Here is a 9,125-nt window from a genome sequence, read left to right on the forward strand (position 1 = left end):
AGGAATATTAGTTTTATATAAGCCACTATAACATCAGTAAAATTGGCAAGTGATTTTTGGAATTGTATTCCTTGAAGACCTACTGGGTCCCTGATATTGTTCATGAATAGCTACAGATGGTGAAGGAAAAGTTAGGTGCGTAGAGAGCCTCATCTTTCTATTGCTACTTGAGAAACAGATGATCACTAATTTATGTTTCATTTTATTCATTGTTGTTCCTTGTAAGATTTTGTTTAGAAAAGGGAATATTTAATCAATAAATAATAATATTATTCTTAAAAAAAAAAAAAAAAGAAAATAAAATCTGCTGAGAGTAAATTGGAAAAATCACTAGGCCCATCATTTATTCAACAAATTTTAAATAAAACCATGACATGTGCTGTAACAGACTTTGAATTTTAATTTCAGTTAATAACTGATGATAAAGTTTATAGCAAAATTTTTAGTAATATAATATATTCCATTTTTGTATGCCCAATACTTATTATTCATATGTCTACAGATGCTGAAATGAGTATCACTTCCAGGTAGAAAATAAAAAAAAAACAACAGAACTTTTATTTCACATTTTACTAAGGTGTATATTTTATATGTAAGTTTTAGGCCATCACATTTCTTGACCTAAATTGTTAGAGTCTTCCTATTCCAGATTTCTAATAATAGGGATAACTCTTTTGAATCTCCTAATCATACAACAAAAGAAACAATTATGATAAAGTCACTATGAATAAGGCCAATAAATAATTTATTATATAATCAACATAAGCATAGTTATATAAGATGACAGTAAACATTATATAGAAAATTTTGCTATTTAAATTTAAACAGTGACACGTATATCTAATTACTTAACTATTGTTCCTTTCTAAATATTTGACCAGGCAGTATAATGTTCTTGTTTTGAGACAGACTACTCCAATACCTTTTTTTTTTTTTAAATCAAGAAAGAGTCTCTATCTAAATGAAAAATATAAAGTTCATTTCCAAATAAATGGGGTTTAAAATTTTCAGTTAATATACAAATAAATAGTGTGTTGTAATTTAAATTTGAATGTCAATTTAATAACACTTGCTTGGGTGAGAGGAAGTGAATTTTGCATTTTAGCTGAGGAAGAAAAATATGAAAAAAAATTTACCATCATTAGAAAAAAACTTATCTTTTAAGGAATGCTGGGAAGCATATTTTTGAAACTTTTTTCATCAAGTTGTTTTGCAAAGTAAGTAACTCAACTTGATTTTGCTTAAATACACTATTTTACAAAAATTAAATATACACCTATGCTGACTACAAATTTTTTGTTAATGGAAAATATATCACAATTGTCTAAATGAGGCTGAACGAGAATTTTCAGTGTAGTTGGCTGGTGGTGAATTTAACTATTTCAAAAATATTAAATAATTAAAGCAACACACTAACAGGAAATTACAAAATTGAGAGATCAAATGTTGAGGAACATTTACCAATTTCCCTTGGAATTATCCTTTCAAGGAACAGTATCTTATCCCTCTTCATTTTGTTCTTATCGTGCTTATTCAGCATTGAAACAGAGGATGAGATGGTTGGATGGCATCGCCAACTCATGGACATGAATTTGAGCAAGCTCTGGGAGTTGGTGATGGACAGGGAAGCCTGGCGTGCTGCAGTCCGTGGTGTTGCAAAGAGGTGAACACGACTGAGTGAACTGAACTGAGCATTAAAACAAGAACTATATTTGTACAGTGCTATATCATGAAAAGCAATGAATATATATTCATTTAACCTTATATCAATGCATACTTAAACACATATATTTTTCCAACTTTAAATTCTGTAATTGCTTCCCCTAAAGGATTCATAATGGTGCAGAATTACTCAGAGCACACACCTAGATTAAAAGAAAAACCACACGTTCTATAGACTGTAAATCTGAGACTGTCTCATAGTAATATCATTCCTGAATGTGTTTTAGAAACTTCTGCCAGATCCCAGGTCTGGAACTTGTTACACATACAGGCAAGTGAGCTAAATTTTGAACAAAGGCAAGGAAGAAAAACTGCCAGCACAAATTCAATCCCCAAAGCACTGAAAGATTCTTCTATGTCTAATCACCATCTAGGGAAAGGAGACAGGAGTAGAAGATGAAGAAAATTTGTCTTTGGATCAGCTGTAAGCATGACTTCTTTTGTATAACTTATGCTTTTGTGCTGATGTGGCCTGGGAAAACAAATTGACTCTAAATTCCGTAAACAAATAGTACTTTCTTTTGGAACATAGTGTTTATTATACAAGGCAATTCTTGCTTCATCTTTTATTTGAACCAATTTTTATCTCGTAAACATCAATGACAAAAAAAGAATGCTTGTAGTTGTAGCTGTGAAAAACAAACTGTCAGTTTAAGGACTAGTGACGGAATTACTCAGGCAGGGATTTGTCTTTTCCTGAGCACTACTTCTATAAGCCATGTTTAGTTAGGCAAAGATAGACCTCGGCTCTCTTACAAGAATGAGGTGTGTTGCAGATTGTTATAGTAAAACTAAGTTTCTCTACATAATAAATTTAGAATAACCTACAGCTTTCCAAAGCTGCTCATAAAGAGAAGTATATTGCCTGGGATTCTGAAGCAGCTGGAGTTGATGAAGAGAGCAGGTAAGGAAAAGGCCAACAAGACTATAGAAATATGGAGCCATGAAAGAGTCAACTATGAGATACTGTCAGCTTTGAGTATGGTACAAATATTCTGGACATGCATGCCAAATTTTGAATGTAAGAATGGTAGGTATTAGGTTGGTGCAAGCCTAATTGAGGTTTCAGACCATGAATTTTAATTCATTATAACTAGGCTCAAACACATCTTTATTAATCAAAATAAGAACCATTACAATCAATACATCTTTGCCAATGAGACATGCATTTGCTTATTCCTGTAACATAAAAATCCATGCTTTGGGATTTGATGTACTCTTGGAAAGCATTTTCTACATTCTGCTGATTGTGGAAGTGTTTTCCCTGCAAAAAGCTGTTGGGAAGCTTGAAGAAGTGGTAGTCGAGAGGTCAGGTGAACATGGTGGATGAGACAAAACTTTGTAACCCAATCTGTTCAACTTTTGAAGCACTGGTTGGGCAACACGTGGTCGAGGATTGTCATGGAGAAGAATAGGTCCCTTTCTGTTGATCAATGTCCGCTGCAGGCATTGCAGTTTTTGGTGCACGTCATCAATTTGCTGAGCATACTTCCAAGATGCAATGGTTTCATGGGGATTTAGAAAACTGTAGTGGCAGTACTCTTGCCTGGAAAATCCCATGGACGGAGGAGCCTGGTAGGCTGCAGTCCATGGGGTCGCTAAGAGTCGGACACGACTGAGCGACTTCACTTTCACTTTTCACTTTCATGCATTGGAGAAGGAAATGGCAACCCACTCCAGTGTTCTTGCCTGGAGAATCCTAGGGACGGGGGAACCTGGTGGGCTGCCATCTATGGGGTCGAACAGAGTCGAACACGACTGAAGCGACTAAGCAGCAGCAGCAGCAGCAGTGGAACAGACTGGCAGCAGACACGCAACAGTAACTATGACCTTTCCTTGGTGAAAGTCTGGCTTTGGGAAGTGCTTTGGAGCTTCTTCTTGGTCTAACCACTGGGCTGATCATCACTAATTTCATATAAAACCCACCTTTCATCACATGTCACAATCTGATCAAGAAATGATTTGTTGCTGTTGCATAAAATAAGAGAAGAGGACACTTCAAAATGATAATTTTCTTGATTTGTGGTCAGCTCATTAGGCACCCACTTACCGAGCTTTTTCACCTTTATAATTTGCTTCAAATGTGCTATGATTGTAGAATGGTCAACTCTGAATTATTTGGGAATTTTTCATGTAGTTGTAAGAGGATCAGCTTCAATGATTGCTCTCAATTGGTAGTTGTCAATTTCTGATGGCCAGTCACTATGCTCCTCATCACCAAGGCTCTTGTCTCCTTTGTAACACCTCTTGAACCACCACTGCACTGTAAGTTCATTCGCAGGTCCTGGGCCAAATGCATTGTTAATGTTGTGAGTTGTCTCTACCGCTTTATGACTTATTTTGAACTCAAATAAGAAAACTGTTTTAACTTGCTTTTTGTCTAACAATTTCCATAGTCTAAAATAAATATAAAATAAGCAACAAGTAATGTCATTAGCAAAAAAAAAAATAAATAAAGTGATAAATATGCATTAAAATGATGTATAATGTAACCACATTTATTTAAGAATGTATTCCAATATCAAATAGCAGATTTCAACAGTGCAAAAATCACAATTACTTTTGCACCAACCTAATAGTTATGCTATACTATGTTCTGTGCCCTTGAAAGTAATGCTCCACTGCTCCACATACTTCAAACTCTACTCCTGACTTTTAAGTAAAAATTTTTTTTTATAAAAAATGCTCCTGTGCAAATATAATTTGAGATTTGTAAGGAAGGAGAATATCCCATGATTGAGTTCATGTAGAATAAAGCAAAGGAAAGGCTGCTAAGTCTATTTCAGGCAAAGACTATGACTAGAAGAAATATAAGAACCATTTGGGAGGATTGAGAGTAGTATGTTTCACTATTGGTAGAGGAAAATTTGATACCCTCTCTCAAAATTGCTTCCTTGTGGCTCAGATGGTAAAGAATCTGCAGGCAATGAAGGAGACCCGGGTTTGACCCCTGGGTTGGTAAGATTCCGTTGAGAAGGATATGGCTACCCACTCCAGTATTCTTGCCTAAACAATTCCATGGAGATAGGCGCCTAGTAGGCTACAGTCCATAAGGTCACAAAGCGTTAGACACGACTGAGTGACTAACACTTTCTTAAAATTAATCAAGTGATTAAAAAATAAAATGAGATATGAAAAGTGCTGGAATGGGAGCAGGGTTTTTCTTCAGGCAGTGTGGACAGACAAAACCTCTTTGAGATCATATTTGAGCTAAGGCATAAGTGAGGAGCAGTAGGAAACCAATGAAGAAGTGGGGAAGAGTAGTAGAGGAGGAAGACAAATTTCAGAAAAGAAAGACGCCAGTGTAGCTAGAATACAATGGATCAGGTTGACCGGTGACATAAGAAAGGACAGGTAGATTTTGATCAATCACACTGGCCTTGCACATTGTCACAGACAGGTTTCCTTAGAAAACAGAACCTGAGGTACACTTATATGATAACACTGTATTGGGAAGAGGATAATCTTGGGGTAACAAATGTGACTGGGAAAGGAAAATAAGGCAGGAAAGGAGTAAAAGCAAATACAAGTAGGGCTTTACCAAGCTAACCACAAATTGTTGCTCAGTTATGAAAGGCATCTCTGAAGGGCCCATACAGAACACCACGACAGTCTTTTAGGGTAGATGGAAGATGACAAATCTATTTCCTTCCACATTTTGTCTTTCATTTATCAGGTTCTGCCACATGGGGATTACCGTCTTACCTTCCCTGGCCTATGTAGGCACCTGCTGGAGGTACCAGAGACCTTGTGTGAAAGGCTGGGTGAACATCAGGCAGTGTAGTTACAGTGGCCTCTGCTACAAGGTGGTAGGATGAAGATCAGGAGGAATCCAGACTAACTTGGAGGGGAGGCTGAGTCAGCTGGGGAAATTAGGAGATAATGTTGTAGACCAGTACCTAGAGTTCTTCAAAGATTTCGGATATTTTTCTAATTTCAAAATTAAGCCAACAGGATTGTTTTAAGCAAATAAACAATATGTTCTCATTTGTGAATTTAAACAATCACTGTCTGCTGTGTGGTTAAAGAGACATGGAGAACAGCTTGATAGTGGGAGACAGATTATCAGCATAGTGTACATGTGTGTGTATTTAACTTGTCAATTCCACTGAGAGTTTGAAAAGATGAGAAATAGAATTTTCAAGTTTTCCCATTATGTAAGTCTTCAATGGTTTTTACATGAAATATTATTGTTAGGTGTTGAAACAAAAGCATGACCAGAGAGAGTCAGGAAAAGAGGGGGTTATAAAGTGAAGGCACTGAAGGCACTAGAGCAAGACTAGGCAATCCTTTGGAGATGTTGTAGGGTAATTTTGTCCAAGACAATGCTTTATTTTTAAAAGGATAATTTAAAGGAATATCTAAGTATCAGAAAAGATCCAATCTTGATACAGAAATCTATGAACTAGGACAAAATGCTGTAACTGTAGGACAATTTCCTAGAGTGTGATGACAGATGAGTCGGGATGGAAATAGAGGAGTTGGCCCTGGAGGAGTAGAGGTGCTTCTGTAATTTTAACATTAAAATTCTAGTCAAGAACTATTTCACATCTATGTGTATGACTATAAAAATGCCCACTTGCTTATCAACTTAGAGTTAGTCTTTTAGGAATCACAGAGCTAAGGTTTAGAATTCAGGTCCAGGTTCCATATATATATATATATCAAGACTGATATTTGCCACCAGATAAAAACTGAAAAGTCTTACATTTAAAAATTGTCAACTGTCCCAGAGGGATGGTACGGGGAGGAAGGAGGGAGGAGGGTTCAGGATGGGGAACACATGTATACCTGTGGTGGATGCATGTTGATATATGGCAAAACCAATACAATATTGTAAAGTTAAAAAACAAAATAAAAAAATTGTCAACTGTCACTATCATTTACAAAAACTAATTATGTGGAAAGCCACATACTCTTTCAAAAGAATGTAATATGAATCTTGCATTCTGAATTGTGTTTTCAGTAAATTTAAGCCAATTACTTTACTGTCCATTATACTTTTCCCAATGAGGATGAACTGAAATGGGCATTTTGATATATGAAATAAAACTGAAGATAAAACTGAAAACTGAAAGAGCCTTGTGAAAAGAAATTTGATCATTATGATATCCATAGCATCAAATTGTACATGCCATTTGATAACAATATGCTTCTTTTCAGAAATGTATCTATGAAAGAAACCTTTAAAATAAGGAGAGAAGTGTATGGTAGAAAATGTTTATTGCACTAGTGTTTGTAATAACAACATACAAGTGATGATGCAAGTATCTAGTAGTAATAATAATAATTGTTGTTGCTCAGTTGTTAAGTCTTGTCTGATTCTTTGTGATCCCACGGACTGCAGCATGTGAGGGTTCCCTGTCCTTCACCATCTTCTGGAGTTTGCTCAAATTCATGACCATTGAGTCAGTGATGCTATCTAACCATCTCATCCTCTGCCACCCCCTTCACCTTGTGCCTTCAATCTTTCCCCAAATCAGGGTCTTTTCCAATAACTTGGCTCTTTGCAACAGGTGGCCAAAGTATTGGAGATTAAACTTCAGCATCAATCCTTCCAAAATATATTCAGGGTTGATCTCCTTTAGGATTCACTGATTTGATCTCCTTACTGTCCAGGGGACTCTCTTTCCAGCACCACAATTTGAAAGCATCAGTTCTTCAGTGCTCAGCCTTCTTTATGGTCCAACTCTCCCATCCAGGAATGAATACTGGAAAAACCATAGCATTACTATACAGACCTTTGTTAGAAAAGTGATGTCTCTGGCTTTCTAAAACACTGTCTAGGTTTATCACAGCTTTCCTTCCAAGGAAGCAAACATCATCTAATTTCATGATTGCAGTCACCATCCACAGTGATTTTGGAGCCTAATATAAAAGCTGTAACTTCTTCCACTCTTTGCCCTTCTGTTTGCTATGAAGTAATGGGACCATATGCCATGATTTTAGTTTTTTGAATGTTGAGTTAAACCCAGCTTTTTCATTCTCTGCTTTCACCTTGATCAAGAGATGCTTAGTCTCTCTTCACTTTCTACCATTAGAGTGGTATCATCTGCATATCTGAGGTTATTGGTATTTCTCCAGGAAATCTTGATTCCAGTTTGTGATGCATCCAGCCTGACATTTTGCATGATGTACTCTGCATATAAGCATATAAGTTATATAAACAGGGTGACCATATACAGCCTTGTTGTACTCTTTTCCCAATTTGGAACCTGTTTGTTGTTCCATGTCCAGTTCTAACTGTTGCTTCTTGAGCTGCATACAGGTTTCTTAGGAGACAGGTAAGGTGGTCTTGTACTCCTATCTTTTTAAGAATTTGCCACAGCTTGTTGTGATCCAGTCAAAGGCTTTAGCCTAGTCCAGGTGTTTTCCTGGAATTTCCTTGCTTTTTCTATGATCCAACAAATCTTGGCAATTTGATCTCTGGTTCCTCTACCTTTTCTAAAGCTACCTTGTACATCTGGAAGTTCTAGGTTCACACACAGTTGAAGCCTAGCTTGAAGGATTTTGTGCATAACCTTGCTAGCATGTGAAATGAGCCTAATTGTTTGACAGTTTGAACATTCTTCAACATTGCCTTTCTTTGGGATTGGAATGAAAACGGATGGTTTCCAGTCCTGTGGCCACTGCTGAGTTTTCCAAATTTGCTGGCATATTTAGTGCAGCACGTCAACAGCATCATCTTTTAGGATTTGAAATATCTCAGCTGGAATTCCATCACCTCCCCTAGCTTTGTTCATAGTAATACTTCCTAAGGCCCATTTGGCTTCACACTTCAGGATGTCTGGTTCTAGGTGAGTGACCACATTTTCATGGCTATTCAGGTCATTAAGACCTTTTTTGTTTATTTCTGTGTATTCTTGCCACTCTCAGTCTCTTCTGTTTCTAAGTCCTTACCAGTTCTGTCCTTTATTGTGTCCATCCTTGCATGAAATATTCCCTTGATATCTCCAATGTTCTTGAAGAGATCTCTAGTCTTACTCATTTTATTATTTTCCTCTATTTAAACTAATAATACATGTTTTAATAATAATATTTAAAAATATTATGCACCTTTTAAGTAGTTTTCTTACTGTTATGTAAGGATATCAATATATTTTTTTAGACTTTAACAAAATACTTGGATCATTTCTAAGACATGACGGCAAGTAGGCACACATACTGTGAAGGAAATTGTAGTTTCTCCACTCTAGTATTCTTATCTGGAGAATTCCATGGACAGAAGAGCTGGCAGGCTACAGTCCATCGGGTCATAAAGAGTCCCACATAACTTAGGCGACTTAGCATCCACACACAGGTGCACATATCATTAAATATGCTTGCTGCTGCTGCTGCTAAGTCGCTTCAGTCATGTCTGACTCTGTGAGACCTGGTAAGACGGCAGCCCACCAGGCTCCCCT

General features: G+C 36.7%; 1 pseudogene; it reads right to left on the bottom strand.

Annotated features, from left to right (window-relative positions):
- Positions 1–2,836: 2,836 nt before the first annotated feature.
- On the bottom strand, positions 2,837–4,103 carry LOC113891893 (annotated as a pseudogene).
- Between the last annotated feature and the right edge of the window lie 5,022 nt (positions 4,104–9,125).

The sequence above is a fragment of the Bos indicus x Bos taurus genome, chromosome 4, assembly GCF_003369695.1.
Source record: "Bos indicus x Bos taurus breed Angus x Brahman F1 hybrid chromosome 4, Bos_hybrid_MaternalHap_v2.0, whole genome shotgun sequence".
Lineage (NCBI taxonomy): Eukaryota > Metazoa > Chordata > Mammalia > Artiodactyla > Bovidae > Bos > Bos indicus x Bos taurus.